The sequence below is a fragment of the Natator depressus genome, unplaced genomic scaffold (assembly GCF_965152275.1).
Source record: "Natator depressus isolate rNatDep1 unplaced genomic scaffold, rNatDep2.hap1 scaffold_35, whole genome shotgun sequence".
Taxonomy (NCBI): domain Eukaryota; kingdom Metazoa; phylum Chordata; order Testudines; family Cheloniidae; genus Natator; species Natator depressus.
The window spans coordinates 310,229-334,583 of NW_027439787.1; the positions used below are offsets into that span (position 1 = coordinate 310,229).

Genomic DNA, 24,355 nt, shown 5'->3' on the forward strand with positions numbered 1-24,355 from the left:
ACCCGGGTGTCCTGGCTTTCAAATGAACCATGAGTCTGGAGTTTCACACACTGAATGATCAGAATAAAGGGACCTGCAATGAGCTACAGACCAACAACCATTCACACTGATTCTTCAGCAAGTGTTTTAGAAGCACGAGAACACCAGCGAGAACCAGGAACGGCTCAGAGACAATCAGCAGCGAGAAGGAGAACAATTCACCAAGCAGATGATTGGTTCTGGCTTATTTGCTGGGCCTTAAACGAGAACAACAAAGTCCTGAATCTCCTCCCTGCCACGAGACCCCCTGCTCAGCCAATCAGCATGGAGACTCTGGCGGTGGGCTGAGGGTTCCCCGGATGGCCCAGGGATGGCTCAGGTCACCGGTGAGGATCACTCTCAGAGCACGCTTCCTGTCCCATCTCTTTGGGAGGCCTCCCACCATGAGGGCTACAGAGCAGCCCCCTCCTCGCCAGTGGAGGGAGGAAAGGAGGAAAAGGGAAACCAAAAAAGTCAAACCCCAAAGACTCGAAGGAACAAAGGCCTAGCTGGGGGAAAATTGTCCCACCTCAACCTCCTGTTTTCTGTGCTGAGAATTTGGCCAGCACCGGGTGGATCAGGCTCCCTCGGTACAAAACCTCTCTGGGGCTCTTACCTTCTCCACGGGGACGTCTGTCTTCTCGCTCAATGAGCAGTGGGAAAGGAGAAAACTCCAGAGAGGCTCCACCTCGCGCTCACATACGAGACCCTGAATTCTCTCTCAGTCCTCAAGGAGACACCTCAAGAAGGAGACTCCCTGCAGCAAAGCCCCGGGGGTCTCTGAGATCCCCCTGCCCTGCAGCCTGTCCTCCCTGGCAACCACCTTTTCTCCCTGACCGGCCCAAGACTCTCCGCCTCAACTGACCCCTGCCCTAACTGCCCCCCATCGCCCCATCCAACCCCTCCTATCCTTCCTGACTTGCCCCCGGGACCCCTGCCCCATCCAATCACCCCTTGTCTCTGACCGCCCCGGGAGCTCCTGCCCCTATTCAACCCCCTGTTCCCCGTTGTCTGATGGCCCCGACCCCTATCCACCCCCCAGCTTCTGATCACCCCCCGAACTCCCGTGCCCTCTATCCCACCCCTCGCCCACTCCCTGCCCCCTTACCACGTTGCCTGGAGCACCAGTAGCTGGGGGGCGGCAGCCATGGCCTGGTGCCACCACACTACCCCTCCCCACAGTCCCGTGAGGCCGCCTCCCCACAAGTCCCCAGACCCCAGTGTGGCCGTGCCACTCCACAATCCCCCACCGACTGTCCTCCTCGCCCCAACCCAGGGTGCAGCCGCCCCATGCAGCTGAGCCACTGCACCCCACAGACCCTTCCCCTCCCTACAGCCCCCCACAGCCATGCTGTGTCCCCCTGGGGGTGGCCATGGTGCTGCCCCTCCCAACCCAACCGCCACAGCCATGCCATTGACCCAAGTCCCCGATCCAACTCCCCTATAGCCTCTCCCTCCCCCACATCCCTCCCAGACCCCGTCCCCATCCATTCAACCCAAATGCCCCCTGTCCACAACCCCCCTCTCCTCCTCCCACAGCACCAATCCATCCCCTACCCTCCCACAGCTCGCACCACACAGACCCCTCCACCTCCCAGCAGGGCCCCCTCCCCGCCCCCTGCCACCCCACCCACCCCGTCAGACACCCTCCCCCGCTGGTGCACCAGGGTTTCCCCAAGACCGACCAACAGCTATGAATTAAAAACCCCACACTGTTTGTTGGGGCCTCCTGGAGCCGTGGTCCCTACCTGGAGATGCTGAAATCTCACTCTTGTCTCTCTCCTCCTACCTCCGGCTCCGAGCCAGGCTCCGGACAATTACGTGATGAAGAGATGAACTGATGATAGTGGAAGGAAAAAATCAAAAACCAAAAGTGAAGCCAAAAGCGCAAGCCAGGCAGGCAAGGCAAATCGCAAGCTGTTGCCATAGACTCGTCCTCCCCCTTCTCCAATAACCCACCCAAACCGGGACACCACAGACCCCATGGACCGCAAACCAACCACCTGGAAGCAGCAGCAAAAAGGCAGCAAGGACACAGGCCGACAGAGAGTGGAAGGAAAATTAAAAGGGAAAGAGCCCAGTCTTTGAAAGCTTTTTTAGTTCTCTGCACATGCTCCCAGAAGAGGATGGGGCAACCGATAGCCAATCATGCTCTCAAGCAGGGAAAGAAAATCTACTCCTGGACGAACAGCAAAGGAAAAGGAGAAGGAATGGGACAGTAAGCGGGACAGAGAGATTTATTCATGTGAGATGGTAATTCCTTAATTCCCTGGGTTACTTCCTCGCCATTTCTATGACTTTAGTGCCATTAAGAAAAATGTTCTCAAAATCTCTGGGTCTCCTTGCCCTACGCTGTGGTTATGAAAGGTCCTTCTCAGCTCCTTTTACTTTCCTGCTTTCCACTTACTGTAAATAAACCATTAACACAATTCTTCTTGTTTCTTCCACATTCATGTCCTGGTTCCAGTTGTTGGAGGCAGAGTCATGAGATGTGTTTGTGACACTCTACACCTTGGGGGAGCGTGTTATGCTGATAAGAAGCACACGGGATCTTTTCAGGGGGAAAGGCAATACGCCGCATTTATTGAAAATACAACTGTAAACATATGCATTTCATCACACACACACACACACACACACACACACACACACACACACAGACACGTCCTGCAGATGGTTTTACAGTTACCAGTTTGCTGTAGCTCTTGTCAATCGAATGGCCAGTTAGATTGAACACAAGCGAGGAGCTGGGCTCTGTCGGTCGCGATCCCATGCTCCGAGGCTTTGCAGGACTGAACCCAGAGTCTTATGGCAAAACACCCCAGCTTTAGACTTGTCAATTCCCACTTTCGTTTACGGATTTTGCAATGTCATTCTGTAATCGTTAGTCCTTAAATGGGGTTAGTCTCTGGGTTTTCCGCTGTTATCATTTGGTGGTTTTGTTGGCTTCCCATCCTTAGCTCTTCTTTGTCTTGCATTCAGGATTCCTGCCTCGCCTCTGAGGTCATCAATGCTGCTAACATGTTTAGCGTCGGATAAAAGGGATGTTTTCTGATTGTCTCCTGCTGTTTCCAAGTCTCTCATGTCTTCTTGACCATCTGGACATTTGTAATGGCTTTCCACCTTTATTTTGAACTATGCACACATTTCTCACTCTTACCAAACAATTTGACGGAGACTTTCAGACAGGATAACATTTTAGAAAGGATGATATGGTTATAAAGGGATTACAAAAGAACCTTAGGAAACTTAGTTTCCAACGCAGACAAGAAACACAACTTAATTTGTAATGCAGATAAGAAACAAGACCTTAGAGCAAATACCATAATGAAACCTTATCCTAAAACAAAAGGTGACCAGGACTGTTCTGGTCTATTCCTGTCTGAAATCAGCTTCAGACATCAGAATCTGGCTGATGCCTCATTACCAATGGCACATGAGGCCATTCCTTCCTGCTCTCAGAAAGGGTGGCGGGCAGAATATGGTCACATCCTACCATACATCAATCCATTTAATACATGATTATCCCTTCTCTTTCACTATGCAAAATGCAAACATCAAATCCTCCTCCTCTAGGTGCCCTGTAACCCCCATATTCCTCATCTTGTCTTGAATTGTGATATTACACGTAAACCAGGCCATGCAAGGGATCAGGGGAAAGGTGAGGAGCTGTCAAAAGTCATGCTTCTCTCTGTCTAGATGTGTGTCTCCTCAGTGCTTATGAAATGACAAGAATTGTTCGGTGTTCACTGAAACATGCTTAAGTTGTGGGATCAGCCAAAAATTAGCTTCCCCAGAGGTAAGAAATGTCAGCAACCCCCGGGTAGGGTGTGAAACAGCCCATCAATAGCCATTGCCCAGCAAGGAAGCTCCCATTCAATGATTCACCTGCTAGAAAATCACAGGAACAACACGGATCCACCAAGCGGAGTTAGGTGCCTAAACTCTCCGTACAGCGCATGGGCCACACAGGCACCTTACAATACAACACACGAAAGCCAGCTCACTGGGCAGGGAGCCAGCCAAGCCCTTGAATGGGAGAGACTGACGAGGGGGAGGTGTCCAAGCCCGACCCTTCTCTCACAGCACTCACCTGGGCTGTGTCCAGCTGCCTAGCGTAGCTCGGGGTGTGAGTACCAACCTCAGGGCAGAGTGTTACACACCAGGGCACACACCCCATGGGGATTGGGAGCTCGATAGTTTGATTTCACCCACCAAGAGCCAACTCCCCAGGCAGGGCAACAGCCTGAAGAGGGAGTCCCAGACACTCCCCTTGGGCCCTCTGCTCTGTCCTGCCACGAAGGCAAGCCTGCCTTTGGGCTCCATCTGTGGCTCAGGGAGGCCTGAGCATGAGCTGGTGCTGCCAGCATCACCCCCCACTGTCTGCAAGGGAGGAAGGATTGAACCAGGGTCCCCATGTTTCAGGTCAGTGTGTGGAGCACGGTGCTGTGGTGGGGCTCTCTCCCGCGCTCCTGTGGAAGTTGGTTCCCTGCGGCTAAATAAGGAAAGAGCTCGGGCCGGGGGATTGGATCACCGGGGTTTCCTAATTCCGACCTCTCGGGTGGGTTCCTGCTCCACGGGACAGTGTCATCCAAAGAACATTGTTAGAAATCAATCATGAAAAGATGCAGAACGACAGCAAGCCAGGGGGTTTCAGGACAGGGAGACCAATTCAGGCAATCAGAACAGCAGATAGGACACATTTGGAGCTCCTATGAGGCTCCAAGCAGACATGTTATAGAGACGGAAACTGGCCAGGAATTCTTGGAAACTGGGTTAACACTTATCAAAGTATCCATTTGCGTTATGCTGAGGGCTTTGGGGGTGGGTGTAAACTATTTCCCTGAATCAAGATTCCACTGGCAGCTCAGTCCACCATGTCAGCGAGAGAAGAGCTGCGGTCCCTGGGCAATGGGCCCCCCGGGGCCTTTAACACCACAGCCCTGGGGAGGGGGTGCTGAGAGGGACCATCCAGTGAGGAACACAAGTCCTTCTACCATCCACCACACCCTCTTTTGGAACGGCTGCTGATGGCTCACCCCATCTGTGGGAACTGTTATCCCCTCTACCACCCTCTATCTGGGGGTTTTCTCTTCTGCGCCTATCTGGCAGGGCAGCCCCCCTGTCTGAACCCCTGATCCGCTCCCAGTTTTGTCCCTCTGCCCAGCCCTCCCCTCCAGTTTCCCCCCTTCAGGGGGATTTTCCCTGCCTTTGGTTGCAGGGAGCAGATGCTGGTGATGAGTGAGGGCAGCAACTTGCAGATGTCACTGAGCAGGTGATAAGAACAGAAGAGCAAAGAACGGCCAGACGGAGTCAGACCAAAGGTCCATCTAGCCCAGTGTCTGTCTGCCGACAGTGGCCAGTGCCTGGTGCCTCAGAGGGAATGAACAGACAGGAATCATGCTGGGATCCATCCCTTATCGCCCCATCCCCAGCTTCTGACAAACAAAGGTTAGGGACACCATCCCTGCCCATCCTGGCTAATCGCCATCGATGGACCGAGCCGCCAGGAATCTCTCTAGTTCCCTTTCGAACCTTTGGATCCCAGGACCCTGCTCAGGAACGTAGAAAGTTCGAATAAAGAAGCAGCTTCTGATACCAGGGGACTCCTCTTCCTCCTCCCCTCCCAATGGGGATGAGCAGCCCCCCCAGCTGTCTCTCTGCCCCAGCCCCCTATACCTCATCACCCCTTCAGCCTCCCTCCAAATGTTCCCTTCCCCCCATCACCTCTTCAGCCCCCCTTCAGCCTCCCCCAAGTGCCCCGGTCCCCTTCCCCTCATCGCCCCCCCTCAACCTTCCCCCCTCCTAGGCTCCTCCCCAGCTGCCCTTTCAGTCTTTCCCCCCTACAGCCAACTGCCCTCCTTCAGCCTTACCCCCAAAGCCCTCAGCTAGCTGCCCCACATACCCCCTTTAGCCTCCCTCCCCCGCAATTGTCCCTTCACCCCCTCACCCACTCCCCTCCCTCTGCCTCTCCCCAAATTCCCAGCTCCACCATGCTGAGGTTCCCTTCCCCACAACCATCCGCTTCCTTCCCATGGGGAACAGGAAATGCTTTTGAAAAAACCTCTTGTCAAGTAAAAAGGAAAACAATCCAAGCAAGCCCCTCCCATGCTTTGTGCTGGGCGCCCAGCTGTGGGTTTGTGTGTGTTCGGCTGAGGAGGGGTTGTTCTGAGCACACTCCCTTCAGGGGAGGGGTGGAGTTGGCCAAAGGGCCACCTTGAATCCTTAGCAGAGAATTCCTTTCTCCACGATGTTAGCTGAGCGTTGCTGTTCAATGTCACCTGACGAATGCAGCATTTGAAACAATCTGACGGTAAATCCCTTGCCCTCTCAGTTGCTGGAGTTCTCACACCCTCTGCTCTTGGGAGCTCACCACAGGACACAGCGTCTTATTTCCAGAGCATCTTGGAGATTAGACGGAGGAACCTGCACCCCAAACCCCTCATCCTCAACCCCACCCCAGAGCCCGCACCCCCAGCCGGACCCCTCACACTCTTGCACCCCAACCCTCTGCCCTAGCCCTGAGCCCCTCATCCCTGGCCCCACCCAACAGCCCACACCCCAACCCTCTGCCCCACCTGAGCCCCCTCCCACACGCCGAACCCTTCAGCCTACCACACAGCGTCCATGTGCAGAAGGAAGTTTGGAATGTGCAGCAACGTACAGGGGAGGGGTCACCCCTCATCTCCATATTGGTGCACAGAAAAACATTCATTCCGCACGGTTACCCCCAAATCTCTGTCAGGAATAATAAGGAGGTGACATTTTCAACAGGGCCGACTCCTACCAGCATCTATCAACTGGGAGCATTAGAAATCTCTGTGCCTCCCACCCATGTTGCACTGAAATAAAGGATAGAAAGAATATAACCTTAAAGAGAAAGAAGATTTATTAAGGGATAGATACAACTGGGGGAAGATTCACTGTGGGGAACACTACAAATACCTACCCATAGATTCCAGCAAGGGGCATAAAGGACCCTTAAACTGTCCTTTGGTTAAACTAATAAATGCCCGAAAAATAATGACTCTCTCTCTCCAAGCTGCAGAAGGAGGACACCGACAATGGACGGTCCGTCTCAGGATCTCTGGAGCATCGGAGGATCTGGCTCTCTACTGCCGAAGCAGGAGATCAACAGATCTGGGCCGACAGCAAAGCCTCCACTGGGGCCTTTGGTGGATGACAGGAGTCAGGTAAGTATCCGAGTCCTTGACAGATGTTAGGAGACGGAGTCTTGATCCGATGCCGCGCAAAGAGCCTGGCCGTGGCTGCCTCCATGGTGGACAGCGCCTGCGTCACCCCCGACCCTCCCTCGTACGCTCGCGGTGGCGCACATTCCTTAGGCGCACGCTGACGGGCCCTGCCCCCACCGGGCCCAGCCAGTTCTCTGCCCCTCCGGTTCCCTCAGGGACACAGAGATTTGGCAGGAAAATGCCATGAAGAAAGAGTACCAAGATGGAGTTCAAACCCTTCCTATCATGTGCGCCATCTTGAATTTCTAAACTCCATTCTTAATTGCAGCAACATTCATCACAGAATATGACCATGTACCAAAATCACCTTCCATATCCCCTCCTTGACAGGTGTGAACATTTTAACAAACTTCTGGCATTATTGTTACATTAATAACATTGAACATTGAACCCATAATGAAGTTATGCAGGTTGACACATTACAAAAGGCATCACCGCCGAAGTTTAGCTTTAAATTTCTTTTTGCACACACATACACAGATATAATTACTAGATATGCGATCATAACCACCTGCCTGATCAGTATTACTCCAATTGGATGGAGCGGAATTTCCCAAGCCTTTTTATCTTCACCTGATCGAGCTGTAAAACGACCTTCCCACCAGCGGATGATTTGGTTTCATCACCAATTCTTTTTAACACCTTTCTGATTTGACCCACAGAATGATCTACCGTGAGCTCCATGCTGTGGAAGCTGTTTTAGGTGGTCAACCATCTCCTTATGGTGCATTAAATGTTTCAGTGCTTGGAGGTCTGCTCCGATATGAATAGGTGGAAGATGGTCATATGTAGTGTAAGATGCTATTATGCTCCTCACTTCCACCTCTGACAGATTCATGTCTGTAGCGCAGCCCCCACAGAAAAAACTGCACATAAACATCTAGTATCTCCTGCATCATGTTCAATATGATAAAAACCATTAATTAACACATTTACATAAAGTTCTTCTACACAAACAATGACTATCAGTAACCACTATCGCTGAATTTTGAAAATGCATAGGATGGTGAAGCCGGTAGTTACATTTCCCTTCATGGGGATCTAAACAAAGATGGGTCTCCTCCCATACCCCTGTGGTACAGGTGAAACTCTGCACTATAAGGAATGAGGCAAAGGCTAATTTTACTTAAATTTCTGATGAAGAAAGCTCTGAGTTACAACCCTCACCTTGCTGAGCACCTGCCCATAGCCCAGGGTCCCCGATGACAGCAGAGACCCCAGAACACAGAGACCCAAAGGGGAAGCAGCTTTTAGGTGAAGCAATGACAGACTCTGGGGAGGGGTTCTGGGGAAGCAGAGAAAGACCAACTAACTGCAGAGGGGAAAATCATAATCTATCAGGGAGAAAGAACTGACTCCACGAGGACATCACACCAACTCCAGCCAGGCTGGGAGACCAGCAATTCGGGGCTGGAGCAGCTCCAGCTAGAGGCTGGGCGGAGGCAGGGGACCTCAGTCTCTCTGCTGAGCAGGCTGCTTTGGGTGCAAGGAGGGACAAGGAGCCCCTCCAGCCAGGGTCTTGCTGCCCAAGGAGGGGGATATCTGGGGCAGTCTTTGGAGGAGCTGGTTCAGCAGCTGTGAGCCCGCTGGCTTGTCCAGGCCTGAGCTCTCCAAGAGCACCCTGTACACAGGTGTACGCATGGGATGGAGGCACCAGTGTAACGCTACAGGGCCTGAGTCTGCTGAGTGCTGCCTGCAAGAGACGGGGCAGAGTCCAGGGCAGATGGGGGCAGGAGATGACAGGGCCAGCACCCATGAGCTGAATCCATCACACCTCTGGCCCGTGACGTCACCACCCGTCCCTGCAGCTCTCCACCTGTCCCGCTGTCCATCCAACCCTAAAGCCCCCCATCCGCCCCCACTGTATGCAACATACAGCCCTTCACCCATCTGCCTCACACACTCATCTACCTCCTCATGCATCCTGCCGGCCCTCTGGGTGTCCGTGCAGTGCCCAGCACAAGGAGGTGTGGACAGGGCCCGATTAACCTTCTGTGAGCCCGGCACCAAACATATATGTGGGTCCCCATGGCCTACAGACCCCTATGCCCAGCACTCCCTTTCACAGCCCCCCCCCCACACAACTGCTCAGCACCCCATATTCCTGAGGGAATTCAGCACCAAACAATTAAAAATTCTGTGCACTATTTTCAAATTCTGCAAATGTTATTTGTCAATAAATGAATGTGGAAGCTCCCGCCTGGCAGTGGGGAGCAGAGGCCACTGGCTGCGTGGAGGTGGGAGATCACCCTGCAGCCTTCCCCCTCCCCTCCCGGGATAGGGACTCGGCCGTGAGGCTGCACCCGACCCTGACACAGCGGAAGGGATAAACCTGCCCCAGAAACACTCTTGGCCACTGCCCCTGCGCCAGGTGTTGGCAGACAGGCTCAGCCTGGCAGGATCGAAGTGTGGAGGGGCTCAGTGTGAGGGGATCCCGGTGGGGTAAGAGGGTTCTGTGTGGAGCAGTCGGGCTGAGGTGGCTCACTGCGGGATCTGGATGCACAGGGGCTTGTTGGGGGGCTCCAGGTGCAGGCGCAGTGGGACTCTGCAGAGGGCTCCAAGTGAAGGTGGTTGGGGCTCAGCAGGAGGTGTGTTGGTGTGGGGAGCTCAGCGCAGGACGGGTCCGGGTGCAGGGGAGGTAGGGCTCATTGGAGTGCGGGTCCAAGTGCAGCAGGCTGGGGCTCTGTGGGGTGGGTGTCCGGGTGGCTTATCATGGTGGTCCAGGTGCAGGGGAGATGGGGGCTTGTCAGGGTGAGGGTTTGATGGGCCTGCTTAATGGGGAGCCTCAGCTGCTGCCAAGGGGATGCTGCATGCCGGGCCCTCGCTTCCCCCTGCCCCCGCTTCCTCTATCCCCTTCTCTTCCCCACCCCGTGCTCCTTTCCTATTGCCCCAGCCCTCCTCATCCCACCCCCTTCCTTCCCTATGGCTTATTTCCCCCCGCTCCCCCCACCCCGCCCTGCCCCAGCACACGCATTCACTGCTGTACAGAGAACAGGATGGCTCCTCCCAGCACGCAGACGGGGAGCCCGACAGGCACTAGGACCCAAAAGGCAGCGTCCACCTGCAGAGTCAGCAGAACTGAGAGCTGGGGGTGTGTCAAGGTTCCTCCCCCACTCTGAACTCTAGGGTACAGATGTGGGTACCTGCATGAAAACCTCCTAAGCTTACTTTCACCAGCTTAGGTTAAAACTTCCCCAAGGTACACATTAATTTTATCCTTTGACCCTGGATCTCCACTGCCACCACCAAACTCTAACTGGGTTTACTGGGAAACGTAGTTTGGACACGTCTTTCCCCCCAAAATCCTCCCAACCCTTGCACCCCACTTCCTGGGGAAGGTTTGGTAAAAATCCTCACCAATTTGCATAGGTGACCACAGACCCAAACCCTTGGATCTGAGAACAATGAAAAAGCAGTCAGTTTTCTTACAAGAAGACTTTTAATAGAAAGAAAGGAACCACCTCTGTAAAATCAGGATGGTAGATACCTTACAGGGTGATTAGATTCAAAACAGAGAGAATCCCTCCAGGCAAAACCTTAAGTTACAAAAAAGACACACAGACAGGAATAGTCATTCTATTCAGCACAGTTCTTTTCTCAGCCATTTAAAGAAATCAGAATCTAACACATACCTAGCTAGATTACTTACTAAAAGTTCTAAAAAGAAAAGGAGTACTTGTGGCACCTTAGAGACTAACCAATTTATTTGAGCATGAGCTTTCGTGAGCTACAGCTCACTTCATGGGATGCATAGGGTGAAAGCTCATGCTCAAATAAATTGGTTAGTCTCTAAGGTGCCACAAGTACTCTTTCTTTTTGTGAATACAGACTAACACGGCTGTTACTCTAAAAGTTCTAAGAGGCCATACCTGTTCTATCCCCGGCAAAAGCATCACACAGACAGACACAGACCCTTTGTTTCTCTCCCTCCTCCCAGCTTTTGAAAGTCTCTTGTCTCCTCATTGGTCATTTTGGTCAGGTGCCAGCGAGGTTACCTTTAGCTTCTTAACCCTTTACAGGTGAGAGGATTTTTCCTCTGGCCAGGAGGGATTTTAAAGGGGTTTACCCGTCCTTCTATTTTTATGACAGGGTGGCACTCTTTCCAACAGAGCTCCTACAGCCCATCAATCAGCACTGAACAAATATCACAACACTAACACCTTCCAGGCCAGATTTTAGCAGAGAGCCTCTAAGCCTCACTGCAGGGAGCTTCCCCCCAGCAGCCCTGAACAGAATATCGCTGCCAGCCTCCAGCTCAGAGTTGAGCCTTCACTTCCTCCCATGCAGCTCTCAGAGAAAAAGCTGCTTCGGTTCCCCGAAGGGGAAAATCCACAAACAAACCTTCCCTTTGCTCTCACACCTCTAGGGGCCCAGGACAGCCAGGTATCCATCCCAGCCCATGCAGGGGTAGGAGTTCCTGCTGATCCCTGTTGACAAACACTGACCTTGCGCTGCCCTGGGGGGGCTGGGGGAGCTGCCCCATTTTCCACACGTACGTCCTGTTTCTGGGAAGGAAGAACTACGGCCCGAGTGATAAGTCCCTGCTGCACCGTGCTCTACACAAACGCCAGAGCCTCACCGGGCCGGAGCCTCCTTTGTCAGCCACCTGCGAGAGGAGCAGGCTCGTTTCCACAAGACTTGGGGAGTTCGGAGAGACGGGGCAGAGGACGAAGTCTAGAGACACCAGTGGGAGCCCCATGCCCTGAGCTAAGAGAGCTAGTGCCCGATAAAAGAGCCTTCGCCGTAGAGCTTCCACCACCCGCGGCGGAGAGGCCCCAGCAGTGGCGGGGGGGGGGAGGGAGGAGGGGGAAAGAGGGAGGAGAGGAGCCCCACGCCTGGCCAGCTGAGAGGAGCGAGCAGTGGACGGGGGGAGGGGAAACGAGCCAGCTGGCAGGGGGACCTGAGGGCACATGGCAAGTGGAAGGGGCTGGGCCACGGCCCCTTCGAAGCAGGGGCAGTGCCAGGTTAACAAGACCACCAGTGGCTCCATGGAGCCGGGCACATGCTCAGAAGGGGCCCTGGCCTGCTCCACATGCACTGCACCCCGAGACCCCACTGGTCCCCACCCCCGCCCACCGTTTACTCCTCTCAGCCTGCTCCGTGGACGGCCAAGGGCTCCTCTCCACCCCGTGGCCACCCTGCCAGCTTCTTTCTGTCCCCTGGCAGGACCCCAGTGCACCTCCAGCTGCAGGCCTGTCGGGCCCCACCTGTCTCCCCAGAGCTGAGCTGCCTGGGACTGATGCAGAAGCCTGGCCAGTCTCGGCTGGTTGGGGGAGGGCAGTGCGGGGGGAGGGGCTTGGCTGGGCCCCTCCAGGCAATGGGTCCTGATGGAGCCCGGCAGGGGCAGGCCCTGGACTAGCTGATTGCACCATTTCCGAGGGGCCAGAGCGATTCCCCGCCCCAGGTCCAGCTCTGGCGGTTCAGCCCGGCTGACACAGTCACCTCCCAGCAGGGCCAGTGAGTGGGGCCAGGAGGCAGGGCTTGGGGGAGTGGGTCACTAGAGGGCCTGGAGCCGGGGGATGCTGGGCTGTGAGGGGGCAGGGAACGTGTGTGTTGGGGCACTAGGGAGTGGGGGTTCTGTTGGGGGTGCTGGACAGTTGTGGTGTTGTGCTGGGCGCTGTGCATATTTGGCAGGGTCGGGGGGGGGGAGGCGCTGGGCATAGCGGGTCTGGGGGGGCTTTGGCCATAGGGAACTGGAGGGGGGATGTTCAAGTGTTGGGCAGGGGGGCGGTGTGGCACAGTATGGGCCCACCCCCGAGGCGAAGAGGCACGCTGGCAGCACAGGGCTGGGTGGGCCATTGTGCATCTGGCGACTGCTGGTTCGTAAATAGTGCCCTCGTGCTGGGTGGAGCGGGGCTGCCCCTGCCATGCCATATTGCCCCTGACTTACCCCTCGCTCTGAGGACAGACCCCCCCCCGCACCATGCTCCATTGCCCCCATGGGGTGCGCACAAATATGTTGGCACCGGGTCCACCAAAGGTTAATCAGAAACCGAGTACTGGGCGTGGACCCTGAGCGAGGCTTTTGGGTGATGCAGTAATGGAGCTAGAGGGTGATTAGGGGGGTTCTTGGCATCTCTAATCCCAGCCCCACTTCTCCTGTGCCCAAAGTCGCCCAAAGAGAGCGAGCCACCCCTCTCCGTCTCAGACCCCACAGCCCAAAAGGCATGACTGGCCACTCACGCTGTGACCCAGTTACACCAATGAAGTCTCCCCAAACTCTCTAAGAAGATAGGGAGTAGGAGGAGCAACCCCTGTAGCCTGGCAGGCAGTACGCATCCTTCCTAGCAGGGCAGAGACCATGCCCATAGGCAGACAGACCCAGCCGAGCCCAGAGGAGACTGGGAGAGGGGGAGCAGAGGAAGTGTTAGGTGTTCATGAAAGGAGAGAGAGAGTTTGAGTGTGAATTAGCCAACACAGTAGAGAAGACAGAGAGAGAGAGAGAGAGAGAGAGAAACCTAGGAGGAAGGAAAGAAACTCAGAACAGGGAGTCACCCTCAGGGATCCAACCTTCTCCTGGGGAGCACACCCCACTCCTGGCCAGAGAGAATCAGCCCCCGCAAATGGCAACTTCATCTCCCTTGAAGCCACAGCTAGGCAGGAAACCCACACCCAGCTAACGGGAAGTCCCTGCTTGGAGCCAGGGGGGCTGTGACCAGAGCCCTCCCCAAACCAGACACTTACCTCACTGACAGGGACAGCTGCTTCGCTCTCAGCTGGACAGGTCTTGCCTGGCATCAACAGGATTCACGCTCTCACTGCTCTCGCTCACTTTCCATCTCACCTCGGGGCTGGACTCCGTCCTCATGATTTCTTTCCCCTTGGTATTAAACACAACACAAGAGGGAAAGAAAAAGCAATGGTGGCGAGGCTCCTCTTCTCGCTCCTCCCGCACCCCAGGGCTCTGGCTTCAACCCTCCTCCCGTTATGCCATCACAGATACAATTAGAAATCCCCCCTCTGCACCTGCACCCAAAGGAGTCACTCTGCACAGGAGACGATTTGTCTCTTCCCCTGCCCCTAATACCACGCGCAGCTCACGGCCTCTGAAGAAAACTAACCTGGGAAGAGCTGAGGAAGAGAGTGCCATCACCGCTGACTCACACCCAGTGTGGGAAAGGCAGAAAGCTCAGGACTGTTCATCTCTGCTTACCGGGATGTCCAGCCTGCTCAGCTCCACTTCTTCCAGCTTCTCCTCTGCCTGGGGCTCCTGGGCGACTCATCTGCAAGCGCAGGAAATAACCGATGAGCGAGGCAGCCCTGCCCACAGCTCTACTGGTGCGCGAGAGCTCGGCCTCCCTCCGTCTCCCACATGCTCTAGAGCAGCCCCACGCGATGAAAAGAGACAGAGCCAACAGGCTGCGTGGCCAGTCACCCCACCTCCCCCACTGTCGCCTCCAGGACCCGCTATGATTCTCTTCCCTCCTGCTAGATGGTGCAGGCTCTCGAGTCCAAGCCTGTGGGGATCAATGTGCACTTCTCCTGCCCATGGCCTGTGGTAGGAGGCACGACAAAGAGAGAGAGAAGGTGTGTTGTTCAACACAGAAGACAAGACAGAGAGAGAGGGGGAATAAGAGAAATTAAAGTCACTCAGCACCTGGAGTCACCCTCCTGGATCCAACCTCCTGGTGGGCTTGGACACACCCCTCCCACCAAGAGAGATGAGCAGTCCCCAAACCAAGCACTCCTCTCACAGACAGAGACAGCTGCTCCACTCCCAGCTGAACAGGTCTTGCCTGGCATTAACAGTGCTTGCGCTCTCGCTCGCTTTCCATCTCTCCACCAGGACAGACTCTGTCCCCGCCCCCGTCATCCTCCAGCATACACACACACACTTACACATCTCTTTTCCCTTGGTGCCAAACACAACACAAGAAGGAAAAACAAAAGTTATCGTCACACTCTGCCGTGATGGCAAGGCTCTGCTTCTTGCATCTCCCACACCCCAGGGCTCTACCCTGAACCCCCTTCCCATGATGTTCTGGGAGCCACAATTAGAAGCACCCCAGTGCACCTGCACCCAAAATAGTCACTCTGCACAGGAGACTCTTGTCCCTTCCACTGGTCTGAACCCCGCAGAGCCCTGGGCCCAGCTAGGATGCACCTTATTATTCTTGAGTACTGGGGCGCTTGTCCTCTCCTTCCTATCCCGCTTGGACTCCATCTGTGAGAGAGGACAGGGAAGTGTTACAGACACAGACACCCTCCCCCAGCTCTCTTTGCGCCCTGGGCTCACACCTGGTTGTCTCCCCAACCCTTGGCATTGTCCAGCATGTCTCCCTCCACAGAAGTCACCTGGCCTCATCTTAGACCCCATCTTCATATCGCTCTTCTCCTTCCCAGAGCTCCTGCTCTGCTCCTCAGACCCGTCTGTCCTCAGCTCTGCAGGCAGAGGGGAAGGGGCACCGTGGGATCACACACGCCCCATTGCAGACACCCCGTCGCATCCAAACGGTGTCACCTTCGGCCAAAAACCACACCCCACCCTGAGGGAGCAAAGAGTCTTTGTGAGCCCAGCACACACCAGACAGGAAAAGATTCACACCCACACCCAGCCCAGCCACATTGGGAGCTTGCCCCCCCTTCCCGGCCACGGGGCCACGGGGCTCATGGATGGAGAAGTTTGGGGGGCTGTGGGGGCCCCTGAAGGACTAGCTCAGCGTGTGAATGAGTGACCAGGATATCTGTGGGGGGCGGACTGTGGGGTTGAGGTGTCCAGGGGGACCCAAGGGAAGGGAATGGGGGATTCGAGGTAGAGGAGGGAAGGGTTACCAAGGCGCACTGTGGGAATAGGGGATTTAGAGACCACAGAGGGGCGGGTGGGGGTGTTTGAGGGCCCCACGGTGGCTGGAAAGGGGAACCCGGCAGGTTGGGGGGTAGCCGAGACGGGCGATGAGGAACCTGGCACGCTGGGGGTGGACGGGGGGAGGGGGACGGGAAAGGGGGGCCAGCAGTGGGGAAAGGGGGGGAGTCCGTGGGGCGGGGTGCTGAGGACGGGGGAGGAGCGGGGGGCGGCAGCACATTTCGGGGGACGCTGGGGGCCGAGGGATGAGGAAAAGGGTTGGGGTGACCTGGGGGGAGTTTGGGGAGCGGGGTCTGAGGGATCCCCGGATGGAGGGCGGGGCTGGGGGGGTGTCGGGGCCAATGGCTGAGGGGGGGCTGTGGGAGGCGTTGGGGGGGGGGGGGCTGAGGGAGCGCGCGGGGGGAGGGGTCGGGGGCGCAGACTCGGGCCGGGGGCGGGGCCGGGCTGATTGTGGCGCGGGCGACACGCGGCTGAGGACGGGGGAGGGACCCGCTCCGCCCACGTGACCCTCCGCCCCCCCTTGGGGGCCTCTGACCTTCTCCTCATGGCGTCCTGAGAGCCGCCCTCACTTCCTGTGGCCGCGACTTCCGCTCTGAGCAGGGAGGTCTGACGCCGAAAGCCCGGGCAGACCGTGGCCGGCCCCGCCCCCTTCCTGCCCCGGCCGCAGCCGGTGTCTGACCCCCAGGGGGGGGGCTGGGGGCGCGCCGAGGCCCCGCCCCCGGTGGCTCCCCCTCCCCGTCCCTGGGGCAGGGAGTTTGGGGGCGAGGGGGCGCCGGCTCCGGGGCGCCGGCTCCGGGGGGGGGGGTTGTGGGGCGCCGGCTCTGGGTGCTCTGGGGCGGCAGCACCGGGGGAAGAAGAGGGGTGCTCAGCACCCACCAGGGCGACCAGCCATCAGGGGACCAAGGGAGCCCAGCTCGCCCAGGGCGGGTGGGGGCAGGGCAGTTTCGGGGGGGGGGAGCCCCGACCCCAGCAGGAGATGCGGCGCTGAAGCCCCGACGCCCCCCTGTGCAGAGCTGGCCTGAGCCCCCCTCTCCCGTTCCCCCCCGTGCGTTCCCCCTGTGTGGGGCTGGCCTGAGCCCCCTCTCCCGTTCCCCCGTGCGTTCCCCCTGTGTGGGGCTGGCCTGAGCCCCCTCTCCCGTTCCCCCCCGTGCGTTCCCCCTGTGTGGGGCTGGCCTGAGCCCCCTCTCCCGTTCCCCCCCGTGCGTTCCCCCTGTGCGGGGCTGGCTCTCACTCTCAGGCCCTGGAGAAATTCAGCCCCAATCTACCCACCTGGGTGTCTCCGTTTCCCCCTCGTCACACAGCCGTGACTGGACTGTGCGGAGGAGGCAGGGTCAGTATTAGCCCCAGGCGGGATCTAGGGTACACGGAGGTGAAGTGACTTTCCCAAGGCTAAGCAGGGAGTCTGTGGCAGAGCAGAGACCCAAACCCAGCCCCCCGAGCCCCCAGGGCTGTGACTGAACCACTGGGCGACCTTCCTACCCGGAGCCTCCGCTGCGCTTTGAGCGTGTGGGTGGGCCAGGCCCTAGACCGAGCCACCAGGCGGGGGCATGGGGAAAGGCACATGGGTGGGAAGCAAGAAGGGGAAACATCAGGAAGGGGAGCAAAGACTTGGAGAAGAAAGAAGAGAGGGGCAGGGGGAGGGGAAAGACTCCCCATGGCTTGTCCCTCCCAGCTGCCACCTTCCCACAGCCATCACTGGCCCACAGCTGCCAAAGAGGCCCCAGGCAGGTACAAAGTGGAGCGAACCTCAGGTCTTTCCACTGGGCTGTTAGTGAAGACACCTGGAGTTGAGTGTAATCATTTTAAAACCCTGTAACTCCTGATCATGTCCTTACCTAGTTCGTTACTATTTTAATGATGGCATTAAGAACCCAATAACAATAATCAGTAGAATATGAAAAGTGCATAAATAGGCTGAAAATTGGCAGTTGGGGGGAGGCAGGAAGGGGGCAGGAAGGAGTGAGTGGGAGACCCCCAGGGGAGGGGAACCAGGGGGAGGGGCAGAAAGGGGTGGGGTGAGTTGGGGCTGGGGCCTTGGGGGAGAGGGCGGAGCCGGGATGGGGCACCCACTGGCAAAACCAAAGGCAGCATCTATGCTACACCTGATGTCCGATTACCAACTTTCTTCACAAAAGCGCACGCCCTAGCCCCGCCCCTTCCCCGAGGCCCCGCCCCCAGTTCACTCCATTCCCCCTCCCTTGGTGGCTCGCTCTCCCCCACCCTCACTCGCTATCACTGGGCTGGGGTAGGCGGGTGGGATGCAGGAGGGGGTGAGGGCTCTAATGGGGGGTGCGGGCTCTGGGGTGGGGCCAGAAATGAGGGGTTCAGGGTGCGGGACGGGGCTCCAGGCTGGGGCAGGGGTGCAGGAGGGGTGAGCGCTCTGGCTGTGTGTGTGACCTTCCCCTTTCCCTTAGCCATGTGTTTGCCTCCCCTCCTCCCCCACCAGGGCCAGCATGCACAAGGCCTTGCTTACGGGTCAGCTGGCTCTCCACTGACAGCTCAGAGGTCTGGTGTCCTCTGGCCCTGAGACCCCACAATAACTCCAAGGTTATTTCTAACGGGTTAAAGCTGAACTTGTGCTGAGATGAACACATCCCTCGTGGGTGTGGGGTTTTACAATATGAACTGGCTCTGCGTGTGGGTACAGTGCATGGGTCTGAGTGAGACCCACACACCAACATGGCTGAAACACACAACTCCCCATCCTGGGGGTTTCCATCCCCCTCATTCCTCCCACGGGGGCCTGGCCCGTCTCCTGTACGGCCAGAGACCTGAGGGCCAGCAGTCGGGGTGTTGGGAGAGGGTCTGTTTTCTGTGGCTAGTGACTGCCCCAGAGTCACTCCCACCAGCCCCGATTGCCTTGCGCGGCAGCTGCTGTCCTCTGAAGACTGGCTGGGGATTCGACTAGGAAGAGGCACCTGGGAGCTGGAGTGACCACGGGTCAGACACTGCAACATTGGAGCCAGAACATCCAGGTCTTGATTTTCAGGCCAGTCAGGACAATAAAATAATCCAGTGTGACCCCCAGACACATGACACCCAGCTGATCCGGGCAAGTGACTTGTGCCCCTTGCCACAGAGGACGGCAAAAACTCCAACATCCCTGCCAATCTGACCTGGGGAAATTCCTTCCTAACCCCCAAAAATGGAGATCAGTGAGACCCTGAGCATGTGAGCAAGGCCCACCGGCCAAGCACCGGAGAGAAATCGTTTTCTATATCACCTGAGAGCACTTGCTTCAGCACCCCCTGCCCCCTCCTGCCACCTCCACGTGGAGTGGAGAATCCATCATTGCCCTGGGTACCTTGTTCCAATGTTTAATCACCCGATTTCAAATGTGTCCCAAATTTCTAATGTTAGTTTCTCTGGCATGAACTTCCAGCCATTGGTTCTTGTTCTGCCTTTCGCTGCTCGGTTAAAGAGCCCTTTCGTACCCAGGTTTCTCTTTGTGAGGGGATTTACGCACTCTCATCAAGTGACCTCTTGGTCTTCTTTGTGAGAAACTGAACAGATTCAGCTCTTGTCTCGCACTGAAAGGCAACTTTTCAGCTCCTTTTTTTTTTCTTTGGGGCGGGGGGTTCTCTGCCCCCTGTCCAATTTTTCATTCTTCCTCTTAAAATGCGGCCAACACGACTGTATGCAAGATTCCGGTGTTGGTCTGACCATGGTGGTATACAGAGATGTCTCTGGTGCCCTATTACTAGTCACTATTCTCCTGTCTGTGCGTCCAAGGGTGGCCACAGCATCGCACGGGGATTTCATGCTGAGTTGTATGTCCATTATGACACCTAAATCCTTTACCAAGTCACAGAAGTCCGGCCTTCCTCCATATTAAAGCTCAGTGTGTTTGAATGGACACAGCTTCCCAAGTGCTCCGTCACACACATGTAAGCAGTGTCAGGATGAGCTCCACCCTGATATCTGGTGGTGAGGTGTGGCAAGTTGTGGAAAAAAAAACTTCAGGGGCTGATCTCATTTGCATAGGCACACCCACCCCGCCTAGACTGAGGCCATAGCTGCCCAAATGGTCACTTCGGCTGCTGTGGGATCCCCAGTGTCTCTGTTATTGGGGCAGGAAGAATAAATTGTTATTACCCTGATTATGGGAACTGTGCTTGGAACTGAACTTGGCCTTTTGCTATGATGGAGGGACTCACTATCAACTAAGTAGCACTCGCTAGGCAAGGGTCATGGGTTCCAAAACTGTGTGAATTGAGAGAGACTTGAGACAGGTATTAGTACCTGGTGGTGTGGGCCCCTTTGTGAGGGCCTGAAGCACCAATTGCACCTCTGTCTCTCTCCACTGTGGAATGTCAGAGCTAATTTTGGGTCTATTAAGAGTCTTGCTACAGGTACTGTGCTGCATTCACTTTGGCCTTAAGGTGCACCAGCACTAAGGCCCCCACTACTATGAGCTGAAATCACTGTGTCAAGTAGTGGGGAGCCGGAAGATCTAGAGTGCAGCGGTGTGTTTGTGAGACGGCAAGGTGTGCGGAGTGGAGCCGTCTGTGAGACAGTGGTGTGTGTGTGACACGGTGAGCTGAGCAGAGCTGTTTGTGAGACGGTGAGCTGTGCAGAGCGGAGCCATTCATGAGACAGCGAGCTGAGCAGAGCTGTTCTTGAGACAGCGAGCGGTGCAGAGCAGAGCCGGTCGTGGTGGAGTGGAGCCGTTCGTGAGACAGCGGTGTGTTCGTGAGACGGCGAGCTGAGCAGAGCCGTTTGTGAGATGGCGAGCGGTGCAGAGCGGAGCCGGTCGTGAGACAGCGTAACAGAGCAGAGCCCTGTGGGGCAGTCAGCTTCAGGACACGTAAGGTGCCCCTTGCCCCTTTTCCCCCACACAGGCACATTTTAGCCAGACTGGGGAGTAACACTATGCAGATGAACTTTTGAACTCTGGGGCTGGACTTTTTAGACTTTGGGTGATTTGTGGATTGCTGGACTCAAGAGACGTTTGGGTGCTGGGACTCAAGAACCTGAGGGAAAGGGGCATGCCCCAATTTGCTTGGGGTGGTTTTTTTTGCTCATGGGTTGTGTTATGAATCCTGTTGGTGGTGTTTCCCCAACATAATGCCACATTGTTTCTCTCTGTTATTAAAAGGCTTTTTGCTACACTCAGACTATGTGCTTGCGAGAGGGGAAGTATTGCCTCTTGGAGGCGCCCAGCGGGGGTGGTATATATTTGTCCCAGGTCACTGGGTGGGGGCTCGAGCCGGTTTGCATTGTGTTATTGGAATGGATCCCCTAGATATTGAACCCGGCCCTTGTTGCTGCCAACTCTGATGGGCAGAAGGGTTACACACACAAGGGAATCCCCCACTCAGCCACCTTCACCTGCTGCTGGTCTCTTTTCTCTTTCTTTTTCTCCAGGATCCGCATGTGTCCTTCTGGGGGCAGTTCTCCTCCTCTCTTTGCCTGTGAGCAATGTGACCCCCCCTGGACAGACTGACCAACCCAGGATTCCTTCAGCCTGAAAGCAGAGGGGAGCCTTCACCCACTCCGTCTTTAGGGCTCCAGTCTCAGGACCTAAATTCCCTGCCACAGCCCAAAAATCCACACTGGGCCCCACTCCTCTCTCTGGCGATTTCCCTTCTCCCACAGGCCTGTCTTGAGGACACAGCCCTGGGGCCAGGTGAGCAGAGCCCCTGAGATTTCCCTTCGCGGTCTCTGAGGGTCAGGTCGCCCCGTTACACAGCTCGGTAATGTCGTCTTTTCTTCTCCTTTCAGAAGTAAATTGTTGTATTTCTAGTCTCTTTAGACGACCCCCCGATTTGCTGCTTCCAGTTCTCTGCTGTACACACCAACACTGGACTGGGTGAGGAGCCTGGAGCCATCCTGCACTGGGTACGTGGGAGGCTTGTAGGATCAGACCCTAAAATAGCTTTGGAGGGAAATTCTAACCCCCCCTTCCCGTCCCGACCTGTCATTGGGAGGTGCCGGCACTGACCCAGGCCGCCGAGCACCACAGACACAGGAGACCAATTTTATCCACAAAAAGAAAAGGAGGACTTGTGGCACCTTAGAGACTAACCCATTTACTTGAGCAGAAGCTTTCGTGAGCTACAGCTCACTTCATCGGATGCATAAAGTGGAAAATGCAGTGAGGATGTGTGTAGCTAGTGCGCCAAGAGCAGCAGCGTGGCCGTGGCGGCTCGGCCGGTGGCTGGGGCTAGTCGCCTGAGCATGAACCCAGCCGACGCCATGAGACGGCCCCGGGTCACTCGCCTAACCCCCCACACGGCTGCTGCCGCCGCCCCGTCAGTGCCTGAGCTCCAGCAGACCCTGCTGGGGACCAGCCCCCAGCTGCAGGGTAGACGCCCCTGAGAGCACGGCAGGGCCCAGCTCCCCGGCTGACCTGTGCCGCTGAGCGCTGGGGGGACGGGGGGACGGACGGACGGACACACACACACCCATAGCTCCTTGGCAAGACATTGGTTTCTCTTCCCCAGACAGGGAGGACGAACCCGTCTGACCAGGCTGGTGGGGCCGGGGCCGAGGGTGCTGGGTGACAGGTGGGTGTCGGCTCTGGGGTGGGACTGTCACTTCCCCCCCGCCCGCCCATCCGACAGGATCCCAGTGAACAAAACCAGCTCAGCCCGCAGGAAGAGTTCGGACCAGGGCCTCGTGCATTCTGGGAGCAGGGATTGTCCAGAGAAAGCGCAGACAGAGGGCAGCTCTGAACACTCTGCGCAAACCTGCCTGTCCGGACCTGCACCCCCGGATGTCCCAGCCCTGAGCTCCCCACTCGCCGCTCTGCCGGTGCCCCTCACTCCCGACCTGCAGCCCCCGCTGTCCCAGCCCTGAGCTCCCCACTCGCCGCTCTGCCGGTGCCCCTCACTCCCGACCCACAGCCCCCGCTGTCCCAGCCCTGAGCTCCCCACTCACCGCTCTGCCGGTGCCCCTCACTCCCGACCCGCAGCCCCCGCTGTCCCAGCCCTGAGCTCCCCCCTCGCCCCTCTGCCGGTGCCCCTCACTCCCGACCTGCAGCCCCCGCTGTCCCAGCCCTGAGCTCCCCCCTCGCCCCTCTGCCGGTGCCCCTCACTCCCGACCCGCAGCCCCCGCTGTCCCAGCCCTGAGCTCCCCACCCGCCGCTCTGCCGGTGCCCCTCACTCCCGACCCGCAGCCCCCGCTGTCCCAGCCCTGAGCTCCCCCCTCGCCCCTCTGCCGGTGCCCCTCACTCCCGACCTGCAGCCCCCGCTGTCGCAGCCCTGAGCTCCCCCCTCGCCGCTCTGCCGGTGCCCCTCACTCCCGACCCGCAGCCCCCGCTGTCCCAGCCCTGAGCTCCCCACCCGCCGCTCTGCCGGTGCCCCTCACTCCCGACCCGCAGCCCCCGCTGTCCCAGCCGTGAGCTCCCCCCTCGCCCCTCTGCCGGTGCCCCTCACTCCCGACCCGCAGCCCCCGCTGTCCCAGCCCTGAGCTCCCCCCTCGCCCCTCTGCCGGTGCCCCTCACTCCCGACCTGCAGCCCCCGCTGTCCCAGCCCTGAGCTCCCCCCTCGCCGCTCTGCCGGTGCCCCTCACTCCCGACCCGCAGCCCCCGCTGTCCCAGCCCTGAGCTCCCCCTCGCCCCTCTGCCGGTGCCCCTCACTCCCGACCCGCAGCCCCCGCTGTCCCAGCCCTGAGCTCCCCCCTCGCCGCTCTGCCGGTGCCCCTCACTCCCGACCCGCAGCCCCCGCTGTCCCAGCCCTGAGCTCCCCCCTCGCCGCTCTGCCGGTGCCCCTCACTCCCGACCCGCAGCCCCCGCTGTCCCAGCCCTGAGCTCCCCACTCGCCGCTCTGCTGGTGCCCCTCACTCCTGACCCGCAGCCCCCGCTGTCCCAGCCCTGAGCTCCCCACTCGCCGCTCTGCTGGTGCCCCTCACTCCCGACCCGCAGCCCCCGCTGTCCCAGCCCTGAGCTCCCCACTCGCCGCTCTGCCGGTGCCCCTCACTCCCGACCCGCAGCCCCCACTGTCCCCGCCCTGAGCTCCCCCCTCGCCGCTCTGCCGGTGCCCCTCACTCCTGACCCGCAGCCCCCGCTGTCCCAGCCCTGAGCTCCCCACTCGCCGCTCTGCCGGTGCCCCTCACTTCCGACCCGCAGCCCCCGCTGTCCCAGCCGTGAGCTCCTCACTCGCCCCTCTGCCGGTGCCCCTCACTCCCGACCCGCAGCCCCCGCTGTCCCCGCCCTGAGCTCCCCCCTCGCCCCTCTGCCGGTGCCCCTCACTCCCGACCCGCAGCCCCCGCTGTCCCAGCCGTGAGCTCCCCCCTCGCCGCTCTGCCGGTGCCCCTCACTCCCGACCCGCAGCCCCCG

General features: G+C 57.7%; 1 protein-coding gene across 1 annotated transcript in view; it reads left to right on the top strand.

Annotated features, from left to right (window-relative positions):
• Positions 1–24,355, top strand: part of LOC141980426 (uncharacterized) — a 174,654-nt gene that overhangs the window by 138,409 nt on the left and 11,890 nt on the right. The window contains exon 10 of the mRNA XM_074941653.1: positions 21,821–21,915. The gene's annotated coding sequence lies outside the window, so the exon portion shown is untranslated. The remainder of the gene's footprint in view (positions 1–21,820; positions 21,916–24,355) is intronic.